The 14,903-nt window shown below is 43.7% G+C and overlaps 1 long non-coding RNA gene across 1 annotated transcript; it reads left to right on the top strand.

Annotated features, from left to right (window-relative positions):
- Window positions 1-281: 281 nt before the first annotated feature.
- Window positions 282-1,891, top strand: LOC127297633 (uncharacterized). Its single transcript, XR_007849312.1, has 2 exons — window positions 282-839; window positions 1,672-1,891. It is a non-coding gene; the product is annotated as an uncharacterized lncRNA (long non-coding RNA).
- Window positions 1,892-14,903: the final 13,012 nt, after the last annotated feature.

Here is a 14,903-nt window from a genome sequence, read left to right as displayed (position 1 = left end):
TCAGGTCGTTTCCTGATTCGAGTCGGCCATGTTTCCTCAAGCGTTTAGGAAACAAAATCCGATCGAGCATGTCCTATTTAACCATGTTTAGGAAACAAAATCTGATCGATCGAGTCGGCCATAACCTCATGTGACGGAACAGTGCTTACTTTTGGGCCGTCACGTTTTTTTATTTAAGCCCGTATAGGCTGCTTTCACCTTTAAGCTGAGAGGCCCAAGTGTGACACCAGGCAGCCACCTATTCCAATTTAATAGTAAAGATTACGAGTTTCCCATTTTACCCCGAACGGGTCGCGCACGGACCTGTCGCGTCGCCACTCCTCCCTCCCCTTCCCTAGCTCGCTCGCTCTCCCGTCGCAGCGCCCCACTGCCGCCGGCGTGTTCCTCTCTCTTTCCCCATTGGCGCCACCGCTGCCTTTCTCCCCACCACCTCGTTTCCTCTCGCTCCCCTCCCGCACCATATATTTGGAGTCAAGGTTCCGTTTTTATGCGCTGGCGATGTGCAGCTGGGCAACAAACTGTTGGAGCTGCGTGCGCCGGCGACGATGCGGGTGGGCGAGGAGGTACTAGATCTGCGTGCACCGCGACATGCTGCTGGGCTCGCTCGCCGGAGCACCGCGCCGTCGACCTTGCCTCGTCACGTCGCCCCACCATCCACACGCAGCAGGATCCGGAGGAGGCGACCAATTTCCTGCCGTTGGTGCCCGCTAGATCCGGTTGTCGCAGCCGGGAGAAGAACATGCTGGCCGCCCGAACTCCTTCCCCACGTACTCCTCCAAGACGCCGCCCCGACACGCAACCAGGCCGGCGCACCGACGGGAAGAAGGACGCGACCTGCGGTGAGGAAACTCTCCTCTCCACTATCTGTTCAATCGAATCGATCCTGCCAGCCCCCTTTATTTCTTTTAATTTACTGTCTTTAGAATCGCGTTAACAACAAATCGAATCGCCTATACTAATCGAATCAACCCGCGGTGAGTACTTGCTACGGTGCGATTTCGAATCCTGGGAGCCAGCTGCCCCTGTCATGAAGATTCGTGAGTAATTCTGGATACCCTGGCTTCAGAATCGGGTTGTAAACCAAATGTAATTGAACCTTCTGATACCTCATTTGCTCCCATTTTTTTTAATCATGCTTCAATAGCATGAAGCACATCTGTAGCCTCCTGAATTGTGAGATTAAAGTCTGACAAAACGTCTTCAGCATGTACTCCTTTCAAATTTAATAGGAGTATGTATTCCTTAATTTCGTCTTTAACTTCCCAGGGTTGTAAATTTGACAAAAGTGCGCATGGATTCCTTTTAAATTTTTTGCAAGGTTGCAAGGTAATAAAACGTATAATTATTGGGATAGAGTCATAAGGTTGCGCTTGGTCAGTTTGTCTACTTGCCTGAAGTAATCAAGAGTTAAATTTTCATATTTACTGGAACAATACTTCATATATTGTTGATTAATCTTGTATGCATGTGCTTCATGCTGCTACCTGATTACCTTACTTATTTCGATGTGGGAATTGTGAAAGAACTGAGTAGTGTTAGCCTTGTTCTCTATTCTGCATAGTGGAGATGTCTTAGAAATGAAGTGAAAAGAGCTGAGCAGAGTTAGCCTTGTCTTTGATCTTTGAATGAAAATTTGATCAATTCCTATTATGTATTTTACTAAATGAACAGACAGTTCATGTTAATGGACAGTAGCCGAGGGCAGTTCTGCGGTGGGATTGACTGTTGCTTCTGCAGTTGGTCAATCTTCCACTAATCAAGATCATCTCCGGCCTTCCCCGCCACGCCTTGTCAGTTGCTTAATTGCCAATGCATTTTCCTTTTATTGTCATAGTGTGTTACCATTTCTTGTCAATTTACTGTCATATTGTGTTACCATTTCTTGTACTCCTTTTATTTACTGTCATATTCACTGAATTTACTTGCAAATTGGAGTAGTATATTTAGCAGTTGGTTATAATGCAATGATTCAGCAGTACACACAAGGCAGGGATAAGGGATTTGCAATTAGGGAGTAGCATGCATGCAAAGGAAATGATGAGATCTAAGATCTAGGGTGTGGCCCGATCTCGCGATTGACCCAAATCCAAAAGGGGAAAAGAGGGGGAAGATGAAGAACGCGAAGAACACGAAAACGAACACACGCACACCAACCCGATACAGTCGAATCTTACCCTCATGGCTCGATGGACCACGCCAATAGAATCACCCGGAAGAGACGCGAGGTAGAATTCCGTGTGTGAGATTGGGGTTGGAGACGGAGACCGGTGAGAGAGAGAGAGTGGAGTACACTAGAATCTCACTCACAAATATCCAAATCCTCAACAAGAGTTGCCTTGGTTACAAAGGGGATCTAACCCTAGGGAGACAAAGCTCAAAAGTAGTTTTAAGCTCAGATTATGTCTAAAGAGTAAAAGGGGGTGTCCAGGGTACTTATATATAGGCCTACAGGGCCCACAGGTCGAAAAGTTACATAAGCAAACGACTTAGGCGGTTTGGGTGGTGACAGGTCGACGAATCCGGTCAGTGGTCCGGTCAGACCGGGCCTGGCGCCGGGGCGTCCGGTCCAAACCGGGCCCAGGACCGGGCAGTGACCGGAATCGCCTCAGTAACACGTCCGGTTGGCATCGGCCTGGGATCCGGTCCGGACCGGATGGCCGGTTGGGCGTCCGGTCGGCCGGACCGGGGACCGGTGGCCGATCGAGGCCGGTTGGCGGCTCTGGCCGGCTGGCTCTCTCCCTTCCTTCGCGTGCTTCGGATGACGTCGGGTCCAGCTCCATGCCCATCTTCACGTCCAGCTGCTCCTCTCCTCCTCTTGACCATGGTGTGTCCTCCTCTCCAGGGTCTTGATGCACCTTGTACCTAATAACACAAAGCATGTCGGCATGAGGTAGCATTCCATCCAATGAAGAGTTCAAGGTGAGTGTGGAGAGGAGCGAGTTCACCTCTTGGTGTATGGCCTTGGCCCGAGCTCGTGTCATTGGGGCACGAGGAGGGCTTGACGGTCTTGAGGAGGAGGTGTCCGAAGGTCACCCCGCATAATCACCCCCCCCCCCCCCCCCCGCGTGGGAGAGAGTCGTCCTCGACTCTTGTTCCTCCTCATCTCTATGATAGGGGGAGAGATCCGAGATGTTGAACGTGTTGCTCACCGAGTACTTTGAGGTTGGTATGTCGATGATGTAGGCGTTGTTGTTGATGCGTTTGGGGACTTTGAAAGGTCCATCTCCTCGGGGATTTAGCTTGGAGTTGCGTTCAAGAGGGAACCGCTCTTTGCGAAGGTGAATCCAAACGAGGTCTCCTTCTTCAAATATCCTTTCCTTCTTCTTGGCGTTGAGGCGGGTAGCTTGACGAAGCACGTGTTCTTGGATGGTTGCTCTTGTTTCTTCATGTAGTTTCTTCATGGCGTTGGTGCGCTTATCGAAGTCCATGTTTGTCCTCTCATGAAGTGGGAGTGGTAGGATGTCGAGTGCCGTGGGAGGGTCGAAGCCGTAGACGATCATGAAGGGACTTCGTGATGTTGTAGAGTGCCTGGCTCGATTGTAGGCGAACTCCGCGTGCGGAAGGCACTCTTCCCATGACTTCAAGTTTTTCTTCACTAGTGTGCGTAGAAGAGTTGAGAGGCTTCGATTGACCACTTCCGTTTGTCCGTCCATTTGCGGGTGCGAGGAGGATGAGAACAAAAGCTTCACTCCAAACTTTGCCATGAGCGACTTCCATAGATAGCTCATAAACTTGACGTCTCGATCCGACACAATGCTTGCCGGTATTCCGTGTAGGCGAACAATTTCCCTGGAAAACAACGAAGCAATGCGTGAAGCATCATCGATCTTATGGCATGGTATGAAATGAGCCATTTTAGAGAACCTATCCACTACCACAAAAATTGAATCATGACCATGTTTGGTGCGAGGCAATCCTAGTACGAAATCCATGCTTATATCCGACCAAGGTGCATAAGGAATAGGTGTGGGGACCCCGGACTAGCTGTCCGAAATTCCCTGTTATGTATACAGTTCACGATCCCATGACCAGTGCGTCGTGAACACATAACCGAACTGATATCAAATTACACCATCCATTACAAAGCGGAAATAAGAAAATTACAACATGGTCACATGACCAATAATTACATAATAGCCTCGAAGGGCCTAACTAAACATCAGAGTAGCATCATCACTTCAGCAGCGCAGTACCCAAGTCATCTGCCATAACCCTACAGGCAACTGACTGGGAAGACGTTCCTAGCTCGCATAGACGTCGCCAACTCCTTCTTCATTCTTCATGTTCCTCCAAGTCTGGCCAAGTAAATAGCCAGCGACAAAGCCGTGAGTACATTTGGAATTGTACTCGCAAACCATCAAGAAAGGTACTTTGCAAGAGTGCAAGATAACAAGTGCTAAACTAAGATGACAAGAGGGAAGAGCTAATTTCTCTTGTGGAAATAGCATGAGAAAGAGAAATAGTTTCTCTTGTGGATATAGCATGTGAAAGAGAAATAGTTTCTCTTGTGGATATAGCATGTGAAAGAGAAATAGTTTCTCTTGTGGATATAGCATGCCGGCATCTCAAGTGATGCGGACACTATGGTGTTCCTATGACATCTCTATATCTTTGTTGAAGAAGAGGTAGCATACCGCCATCCCATTTGATGGGGATGCTAGGGAAGTCCTATGACATATCTATACCTTTATTGAGGATGAGGTAGCATAAGTCCATCTCAGTTGATGGGAATGCTAGAGAATTACTGTGACATACCTATATCTTTATTGAAGAAGATACTTCAAAAGATACCTATGACATCTCTATATCTTTGTTAAAGAAGAGTTCCTCTACATGAAACACTAGGAAAAAGTTCCCCACTTGGTCTTATTTTTCCACGACCATCTCCATATGGTCGACACACGCCCTTTTTCCGTACCCTTCCGGTACATCCAACACAACACTTTCTTTGCAAAGCATTTATCAAAACAAAACTCAAGCCCCGGTTAAGGTAGACCTTTACAACCCGTCCATGACCATGGACACGGCTATTCAAATAGATTTGACTCTGCAGAGTTTGCACACTTTCCCCACAACTATCCGGATACCTATCGTGTGGGCATCATCCCCGCATAACAACATATGCCACGACAGATACCCGGACATAACCTTTCGCCCATCTCCACTGGCATGAGTCCTTCCCTGCGGGCTTACCCCTTCCCGGCACCACAAAGATACCTCCTTTTGAGCGTATCTCCGGCGCCATGACAGAAGACCCTCAGTAATCGTCCGGCTATCAGTTAAGACAGTGTATTGCCTCCTCCAGAGCGCAACCCGGCGACGGAGGTCGTCGTGACCCTCCCTAGAAAGTTGTGAAGGGTGCTCCTGCCAGCTTCAACAAACTACGGGCTAAGCCCCGTGCCCATGTTGGGGTAGCGTGGTTGCGCGGTAAAAGTTGGGCTGGTGTACACTTATACGCAGTGCTCCTTTTTTAAAAACACAATTCACCCACACTTCCTTTGCTTGTCCACAACCAACCATATTTCCCCTGAACAACCTTGTTCCCAACATTTGCCTTTCCAAAACATACACTTGAGTAGAGTTAACTTACCCAAGGTTTTCACAAACATTTACAACAAGGTAAGCCTTGAGGGGTTCCCAACCTATAGTTTCATGAGTGGAACTACTATTGCACTACGGCCGAGATGAGAGTCATCACGCCATAGATGGTGTAAAAAGGGGGTAATGGAGTGGATCATACTTGCTTAAGGTAAGCATGTATTACGACAACACAAGGAGGATTATACTTTCAGATTTGTGGTGCTAAATGTACAACTTAGATAGTGGGGTATCACTATCCAAAATACTCTCCAATGGCTACACGGCATACTCCTCTCAAGTTGAGAATTACACCAAGATCATGACATTGATATCTCTAATTACAAAAGTGGTGAGTGTGGTGTAAGTTACTATCTTGAGAGGGAAGATGCTCAAGTTGAGCATACAAGATGACCAAGTGGAATAGCACGGCCATGATACCATGCATCCCATAATCACAAAGACAATAGTGGAGTATCACCACTAGGGAGTACCCCACTTGCAATCACACATAGATGACATAAATAGAGAGAATAACACACATAGAAATAAGGTGCTTTGGGCATCAACAAATGACATCCAACTAGACACCAAGTCAGAGATCAAAAGATGGCTTGCCTTGGCTTATTTGTCCATGTACTTCTTCAACTCCATCAATATAAGAATTCCAACAACATATATAAATAAAATCCTCGTCCGATTCCACTTCTTCTTCTTCTCCGGAATTGTTCGCATCTATCGCCGGAAAATATAAAAGGAACACAATCAATCACATTGCATCAACAAGACAACATTCAACAATCAACAACTAATCATGCAGCCAAGGTATAACATACTAAGGACTTATAGATACCACAAAACAAATTTAAGAGTTTTAATTTAGAAAACCCCATTTATTTACCTAGTAGAGGCATGAGTGCATCACAACATAGCAATTGCCTCTCTCGGTTATCACCATGGTATAAACCAATTATCCCTTGGTAGATAACATCATGAAGAGGACAAGAGCATTAGTTTGGCATCACAAACATTCACAACATAATTTCAAACATTTTTGGAAAAGTAGAAATCAGTTTTCCTAATTTAATTTGCTCACCTAACACTATACAAAAATAGGAAGCAAACCATATACCACATCATTTGAAAACTTAAGCCCAACAAAAGAATTTATGTTAGGTTGCAAAGGTTTTGTTTTGCAAGCATAAAACAAAGGTTGCCCATCTCTACTAAAAAGAGTTGGTCAAGGGTTTTAAATAAACCGAAAAGTTTTGCTTCAACAATGCATGTCACACATAAACATTACTAACAGCAACAAATATGTATGAACAAATACTAACAATATTTTTCCTAGATAGCCAGTACTAATACAAGACTAACCCAATTGGAAACACCCAAAAATATTAAACCTACAATTTTAGAAATTTCTTTGAATCTGACTGTACAGAAAACAAGATCTGTAAGCCATAAATCGTAGGAAAATCCTAAAAATATGAGGCCACTTGCATTTGAAAGGTAATTAAACAGAGATGCATACACAATTGGATTTGGGTTCAAATTGTTTCTGAAACTCTCACAAATGGATTGACAAGGTTACTGCATGTTTTCACCATTTGCTTTAACGATGGAGTTGCACAACAGATAAAGGTTTGAAACTTGTTTGAGATGATTAAGAAAACATTCAGTAATCCTACAGAATTGGAATCACTCAATTAGGTTCAAAAATGGATTTTTGGTGATTTAAAAGCTAACAGCCACATCTGCAGAAAACACAGAACAAGTTTAATTCACCAATAATCGTACATAAATCACAAAAATATGATGTCTGCTGCATCTGAAGGTATTGAATAGGTGGTTCTTACCCAATTGGTTTCATTCAAAAATTCGTTTCCAAGCTCCTGGTTTAATTCGACAAAGTCAGATCTGACCAGATCTTGATCTGTGAACCATTTCAATTTCAGGAGGTCATTTGAAGTGAAACCAACGCCAAAATGAAGGTACTAAAGAGTGCTTTCACCCACAGTTGAGTTTGCTCAAAAAGGTTTTGTAAAACAGAACAAATCTAACAAACAGTGATTCTGCATGCTTACAGAACTTTATTTACCACTGCAAATACGTAACGAATTTGAGGATGAGACCAACGCCAAGTTGTAGATCTTTTCAATCCTATCTGTGGAACTTTGAATCACTCAATTTGGATCTGCACACGAGATTTGGCGGATTTTACAAGTTCGTACCAGAATCTGAAACAACAAGATTACATAAATTACTGCAAGGTTTTGGACGAACTTAGTTCAAGAGCTTCAGATCTGAGGATTGCTCAACCTTCTCCATGCTTGGACCAACATGCACCTGCATCAAGATCCAATATTGTGAGAGGAGAAAGGAGAAATAGGGATGGATTCATCTAGGGTTAGGGGAGAAGAGAGTGAGAGGGAAGCTCTCATGGTGAGGGGAAGCTTGAGGAAGGAGGGAAGCTTCATCTTGGTTGATTTCCATGGCCATGGCCGGCCATGGGAGCGAGGGGCAGCAGCAGCTCGTGGGAGAGAGGAGGAGGAGAGTGTGTGGGAGTGGAGAAATAAGTGGGGAGTGAAAAGAAATGAGGCAAAGGAGGAGGAAGTGGCCGGCCAAAGGTTTTTATAGAGGGAGAGAGTGGTGGCAGCCCTCTCATTGATTGGTGGAGGTGGGTGGCTGGCTTGGGGAAGAGATATTTGACTCAATGCTGAAATGATTTGTGGCATTGGGAAGGGACAAAGGAGGAGAGGCTTCCCAAGGTGGAGTGTAGTAGAGAGAGAAGGGAGTTGGACACACATGCATGCACATATTGCATGGACATGGCCGGCGCCCATTTTTGTGTCATCCAAAAATGAGTCATTAAAAGGAAACATTCATCATGCTTGTTGGTCAAGGTGGTGCCATATGATTCTTTTCCAAGATGGTGGCTTAGATGATGTGTATGAAAATATAAAAGAGATAGAGATGGAAGGAGACGGTGATGGTGATATGCACCATGATGGTATTTGTGACTTGAAGGTTTTCGCGCCAAGGAGATGATGGAGATGGTGTTGTACAAGGTTTCAAGTGTAGGCCATCATTTGAGATAGCCGCCACAATATTTGAGATTTGAATTATGCAAAAACAAGATGAGACACATGGCACCCAAGTGCCTATGCAAGACACACGGCACTACTTGTGTCATGCAAAGAAAATGGATTCCTTCAAGTGATAAAGAGTCCAAGGTTTAGAGAGATAGTGAAGGATGTAATCATATTCTCACAAGGATGAATATATTGGCATAAGTCATCAATTCATGATGGAAAAGAATAAATGATTGAGATGGGTATGATGAAATGTAAGTTGCTCTACAATTAAGGGGTCAATTGGGGAGTGATTTGAAAGTACCAAATGATCATCTACATGATCAAGAATTGGAGGATGAGGGAATACAATGTGGTAGATCAGAGAGATACACAAGATGTGCAAGAGTTGTCATTTGAAATAGAACTTATTTGAAAAGTATTTTGAAACACCTAAATTGTCTAGGGACAATTGGGAATGAACTCAAGTGGAATGGAATTTGAAAATGTTTGAGAGAACTAGTTGGAACATAGGAGTTCAAAATATTCTACTTACTTTCTCAAGTAAAGTAGAGTTTTGTCTCCAATGTAAAAATAAGCAAGAGGAAAACAAGAAATGGTATAAGTACCATAAACAAGCCTTTTGTTAAAAAGAAGGCAAGATAGAAAATAATGTTTTAGAAATCAGTACTTGGTAGAAATGGGATGAAAAACAAAACCCATTTCAGTTCCTTGTTTTCTTTGCGGAAATATCTTGAAAAGATTTATAAAACTAGAAGTAGTTTTGTGATCAAAACTAGAGAACGAAAACAATAGGGTTTTTGAGGAGGAAAAACTAATTTAGGGAGGAGTGTTCTCAAGGGTAGATGATGGCTACAAAATGTATCCATCATTCCCACTCTTGGTTTTGTGAAGATAAACTTGGATTAAAATAAAAACAAGAGGTTAAAGAGGAAGAAGTGATCTAGTGCTGAAACACTAGATAGGGTATAAGATCAAGTTGGATATAAGAGTGGCAGGGGTAGAGTGAGACATGCAGGACGTGGAAATTTTAGAGGGAGATGCACAGATGAGATCCATGCATTTAGGTCAACAAAAACAGTTATGGGTGCTTAGAGATCAATTGCCAAAGTCTGGACATTTTAAGCATGTCAACACAGATGGTCGACATGGCCTCAAAACCAACAAGGATGAGTGGGTATAAGAGAGGGATGTAGCTAGGGGTAGATGATCCCAAGTTTTGAACTAAGGATGATTGAGCTATGTTGTACCACAAAGAGAAACATCAAGATGGCACACTCATGTTGCCATCAGAAGAAGAGTTTGATGTACTAAAAAGGAAAACATTTTTTCCTAAGCACACATGTGTTTTATTTGGTGAGTTGCTGGTTTAACCACTAGAGGTGTTGTTCTAAGAGGTGGCTCAAGACAAAACTCAACAAGAAATCAAGACAATACATCTACCAACAGATCAAGGCAATTCATCATAACAAACAAATCAAGGCCATTCATCTTAATTAGTCTATAGAAAAAGTTTTTGTTCCCCCTAATTTTTGCAATAAGGACAAATAAACAAGTTTGCAAAAGCGGGGCATTACAGATCCTTCCACCCTTAAAATAATCTCGTCCCGAGATTACTGACCGCAGAACTAGAGGGGTTGTAAAGCTTAACGAAAGTTAGACTCCATCCTTCTGTAGATGCACCATTGTAGAGAAGGTCGTTGCTTCATCTTCTAGCAGACATGATGGATTCCTGCCGATGGCGAGCTTCATGAAGAGGTTGACTACTCCCTGCAGATGTTAGACCTGTAGCTTCTTAACGACCCTAGTGGAGCTCACGACTCGGAAAATTTAGTGCACTCCAATGGTGCCTTAGCGGGGTTGAAAACTTTTTAGAGTTACCTTGATTTTAGTGGAAGACGAAGTGTTCCACCCTTAAGATTGCTCAGCGGGGTTCCTGAAAACTTAGAGCCTCAGCCACGGGTCTTGTCAGGCGCTTTTGGGAGAAGTCATTGATCTCTCGTCTTGAGTCGAACATCTTTTGAGGGCGTTGTGTAGTCCACGGCTTCGAGGGTAGCTAGTGCAATCCCACGTTTCCAACGTTGTTTTAGAAAGATTTAAAATTTGAGGGTTAGCTCCAACTTTTAGTGGAAGACGAAGTCTTCCACCCTTAAGAGTTTTCATCGGGCCTTCGGAAAAACTCAGAGCGTCTGCCTTGCGGTCCTGTCGGGGGCTTCTGAAGAAGTTGTTGATCTTCCTTGTTCAGTTGAACAATCTTTGGGGGCGACGTGCAGACCACATCTTCAAGAGGCACTCACGTGTTAACTAAACCATATGGGATGCGCGGTGAGTTAGTAAGTTGATGAAACACCTAGTTGGTATCCATATGAAACAGCAACAGAGGTCGTCGAAGACAATCATCAGCTGGCGGGTCGGTGCTGCTTCCACCAGCTAAGAAGTTAGCGGGTAAACTACGCCTAAAGTCTTGAGTCTTGAGGTATCTTCAGGAGTTTCACTTGGTAAGGACCAGATGAACCATGTGATGTAGCTTGGCTTTGACGCTAATGTTCTCTCATCTAGTTAGACGGTGTGTTAGGGGTGGTTTCAAAAAGATATCCTCGAGGTTAGCGCGATTATATAGCAAGGTTAGACCAAGTTAGTAAGTCTTCTGGTAGAGGTGCAGTCACTCTTGAAGGTAGGGGCTTCTGCTTTCTTGATGAAGTGGAGATGCTTCAGCGGATCTTGAAGGTATTGGCTTTTGCTTTGTTGGTGTAGTAGAGATGCTTCAGATGACCTTGAAAGTAGTCGGCGTTGATAGGGGTCTGAGTTACTTTCCCTGACGGTTGAAAAACAACTGCTAACGGGTTTAGAGTTAGAGTCTTTCGTTAATCTACCCAACTAACTAGCAGTTAGCAATACATCGGCAAGGCAAACTTTAATCCTATCATTGCATGTGACACCCATACAATCATAACCAGAGACAAAATATCACTAACAGAGGCTACTGGTATTTTTCCTAGATGCACAGTAACAAAACAAGATCAACACAATTGGAATCATTCAAAAATATTTATTTTTCAATTTTTGAGACTCAAAATACTAACCAGAAACAGTGATCAAGTTTTATTTATTAAAAATCGCAAAAAATCCTAAAAATACAAGGTCAGTGGCATCTTAAAGATAATTTCATACTGGTTCTAGTGCAATTGGAATCATATCAATCGGAGCTACCAAACTATTTTTATTAGCAAAATAGTACACTGGCAGATTTCCATTTTTAATTTCTGTTTTACAAATTTCAAACAATTAAAAAGGGCGGGAACGTCTAAATAGCAAGACATACATGCACACAGCAAACAGATACACACACTCAAGGCAGCACACTAGGGAACTACAAGCAATCATCAAACCAGACATGGTACTCTAAGTACCCAGAAATTCCTAATGCGCAGGGGTGGCTCAATTAAAGCGATTGAGTTTGTCCTATCCATCCTATAGGTTTAGGGCTGGTCGCATATGTTGATGTCTTCATACCGCCGGCATCAGCTTCAACTTGAATCCTTGTAGCAGTTGGTGGTGAAGGGCCCGGGTGTTGAGTCGTTGAGGTTGAGGCGGAGGAGAAAACTGTGTAGAACTTCTAGTCTCGACATCCTGGAAACATGAGGTCTTCGAAGAGGTAGCTGTTGAGGTGCTCCCGAAGTCGAGATCTTCTCGTGGCTGGCCTAAAAATTACTAGTCAAGAAACTGAGGACTTGATCCCTAACGACTGCAAAAAGTGCAAGTCCACGGAGGAACAAGGTCAGCTCCTTGACAGACTTTGGTAACAACCAAAGGCATGATCTTATTATCCCTTTATGTGCAAGACTAAGTTGGTATCCGATCTTCAATAGTTGTCATTGGAGATACGTGAGACTTCATAAAAGGTTGATCCATCTTTGACTTCAAGTCTCCGGGTCTGAGTCGGGGACATCGTCCAATATGTAGGTTTGAATTGGATGAGACAATAGAGTAAGAATTTTCAAACCTTTTTATAAAGCGGAGAGATAAGAATTTAGAAGCTTTGAATAAATAAGAGGAGTAGAAGCTATACTTCCGACTAAAGAAATAATTTATTTCGTAAATAAGTTTTTTCCAAGTACTCGTTTCCTAACTAACGTCCATGCTAACTAAGGTCTCCTACAGTCAGGATAGCTCTGATACCAGCTCTGTGGGGACCCCGGACTAGCTGTCCGAAATTCCCTGTTATGTATACAGTTCACGATCCCATGACCAGTGCGTCGTGAACACATAACCGAACTGATATCAAATTACACCATCCATTACAAAGCGGAAATAAGAAAATTACAACATGGTCACATGACCAATAATTACATAATAGCCTCGAAGGGCCTAACTAAACATCAGAGTAGCATCATCACTTCAGCAGCGCAGTACCCAAGTCATCTGCCATAACCCTATAGGCAACTGACTGGGAAGACGTTCCTAGCTCGCATAGACGTCGCCAACTCCTTCTTCATTCTTCATGTTCCTCCAAGTCTGGCCAAGTAAATAGCCAGCGACAAAGCCGTGAGTACATTTGGAATTGTACTCGCAAACCATCAAGAAAGGTACTTTGCAAGAGTGCAAGATAACAAGTGCTAAACTAAGATGACAAGAGGGAAGAGCTAATTTCTCTTGTGGAAATAGCATGAGAAAGAGAAATAGTTTCTCTTGTGGATATAGCATGTGAAAGAGAAATAGTTTCTCTTGTGGATATAGCATGTGAAAGAGAAATAGTTTCTCTTGTGGATATAGCATGCCGGCATCTCAAGTGATGCGGACACTATGGTGTTCCTATGACATCTCTATATCTTTGTTGAAGAAGAGGTAGCATACCGCCATCCCATTTGATGGGGATGCTAGGGAAGTCCTATGACATATCTATACCTTTATTGAGGATGAGGTAGCATAAGTCCATCTCAGTTGATGGGAATGCTAGAGAATTACTGTGACATACCTATATCTTTATTGAAGAAGATACTTCAAAAGATAACTATGACATCTCTATATCTTAGTTAAAGAAGAGTTCCTCTACATGAAACACTAGGAAAAAGTTCCCCACTTGGTCTTATTTTTCCACGACCATCTCCATATGGTCGACACACGCCCTTTTTCCGTACCCTTCCGGTACATCCAACACAACACTTTCTTTGCAAAGCATTTATCAAAACAAAACTCAAGCCCCAGTTAAGGTAGACCTTTACAACCCGTCCATGACCGTGGACACGGCTATTCGAATAGATTTGACTCTGCAGAGTTTGCACACTTTCCCCACAACTATCCGGATACCTATCATGTGGGCATCATCCCCGCATAACAACATATGCCACGACAGATACCCGGACATAACCTTTCGCCCATCTCCACTGGCATGAGTCCTTCCCTGCGGGCTTACCCCTTCCCGGCACCCTGGCAGCATACCTCCTTTTGAGCGTATCTCCGGCGCCATGACAGAAGACCCTCAGTAATCGTCCGGCTATCAGTTAAGACAGTGTATTGCCTCCTCCAGAGCGCAACCCGGCGTCGGAGGTCGTCGTGACCCTCCCTAGAAAGTTGTGAAGGGTGCTCCTGCCAGCTTCAACAAACTACGGGCTAAGCCCCGTGCCCATGTTGGGGTAGCGTGGTTGCGCGGTAAAAGTTGGGCTGGTGTACACTTATACGCAGTGCTCCTTTTTTAAAAACACAATTCACCCACACTTCCTTTGCTTGTCCACAACCAACCATATTTCCTCCGAACAACCTTGTTCCCAACATTTGCCTTTCCAAAACATACACTTGAGTAGGGTTAACTTACCCAAGGTTTTCACAAATATTTACAACAAGGTAAGCCTTGAGGGGTTCCCAACCTATAGTTTCATGAGTGTAACTACTATTGCACTACGGCTGAGATGAGAGTCATCACGCCATAGATGGTGTAAAAAGGGGGTAATGGAGTGGATCATACTTTCTTAAGGTAAGCATGTATTATGACAACACAAGGAGGATTATACTTTCAGATTTGTGGTGCTAAATGTACAACTTAGATAGTGGGGTATCACTATCCAAAATACTCTCCAATGGGTACACGGCATACTCCTCTCAAGTTGAGAATTACACCAAGATCATGACATTGATACCTCTAAATTACAAAAGTGGTGAGTGTGGTGTAAGTTACTATCTTGAGAGGGAAGATGCTCAAGTTGTGCATACAAGATGACCAAGTGGAATAGCACG

This window comes from Lolium perenne, chromosome 1 (genome assembly GCF_019359855.2).
Source record: "Lolium perenne isolate Kyuss_39 chromosome 1, Kyuss_2.0, whole genome shotgun sequence".
Taxonomy (NCBI): domain Eukaryota; kingdom Viridiplantae; phylum Streptophyta; class Magnoliopsida; order Poales; family Poaceae; genus Lolium; species Lolium perenne.
Note: the sequence above shows the minus strand (reverse complement) of the source record. Positions and strands in the feature narration are given on the sequence as shown.